Here is a 1169-nt window from a genome sequence, read left to right as displayed (position 1 = left end):
CGATGGTAGTTTTGCAATTTTTTTTTGTTTTTTTTTGTTTGACAACTTCTACTCCAGACAGAAAACAATTTTGCTCTTCAAGTAAACGTTTGCAGGAATTGGCTACGTCTAGTGAAAAAAAATGGACTAGGAATGATGTGATAGCAGCATTCCAATATTTGAGGGGGCTGCCACAAAGAAGAGGGGGGCCAACCTATTTTCCAAAGCGCCAGAAGGCAAGACAAACCATGGATGGAAACTAATCAAGGAGAGAAGCAACCTAGAACTGAGGAGAAATTTCCTGACAGCGATAACAATTGATCAGTGGAACTGCTTGCCTCCAGAAGTTGTGGATGCTCCATCACCGGAGGCTTTTTTATGGATAGCCATTTGTCTGAAATGGTATACTCCAGGGTCTCCTGCTTGGACAGGGGGTTAGACTAGAAGACCTCCAAGGTCCCTTCCAACTCTTGTTAAAAACCTTGCAGTGACTTAGTTCATCTTGCACTAAGGCAGGGGTCAGCAACCCGCGGCTCTGGAGCCGCATGTGGCTCTTTCATCCCTCTGCTGCGGCTCCGTCGCCAGTCGGCTCCACAGTTGATAGGGCTTTCGGTTAGGACAGGTAGAGGAAAAAGGATGCCACGCTAGGAGGAGACTCTATGGTAGGGGAACCGGACTTCCGGTCAGCAGAGGAAAAAGGACGCCACGCTAGGAGGAGACTCTATGGTGGGGTAAATGGACTTCCGGTTGGCTCCAAAATCGAACAGGGAGCTTCTGGTTAGGACCTTTGTGGCTCTTTGATTGTTCAAGGTTGCCGACTCCCCCAGTAAGGAGTTTTTGGCTCAATTGCAGTCATAAGTCAAGGACTCTCTATAAACAGCTTAGAAGTGCTTTGCTCTAAGAGGCCGAGAACTGAATAGTTGCCCGGGTTTCTAAACCATACTAAACCATGATTAATCCCAACTGGCCATGTTCACATATTCTGCTAAGCCATGAACCATTGATGATCGTTGAGTAAAGATTGGGTTCAACCCAATCCAACACAAATGGCATTTTGGGTTCCATGTGTTATATGAAATTATCTTTTTAACACTGTGAGGTATCATTTTTTTCTCACCCATTACCTTTTTCTTCGAAGACATTTTAATGAAAAGAAGGACTTAGGGGAGACATGATAGCAGTCTTCCGAT

This window comes from Pantherophis guttatus, chromosome 15 (genome assembly GCF_059756535.1).
Source record: "Pantherophis guttatus breed Tessera chromosome 15, ASM5975653v1, whole genome shotgun sequence".
In the NCBI taxonomy this organism is placed as follows: Eukaryota; Metazoa; Chordata; class Lepidosauria; order Squamata; family Colubridae; genus Pantherophis; species Pantherophis guttatus.
The sequence above is the reverse complement of the archived record's forward strand: the minus strand, read 5'-3'. Positions refer to the sequence as shown.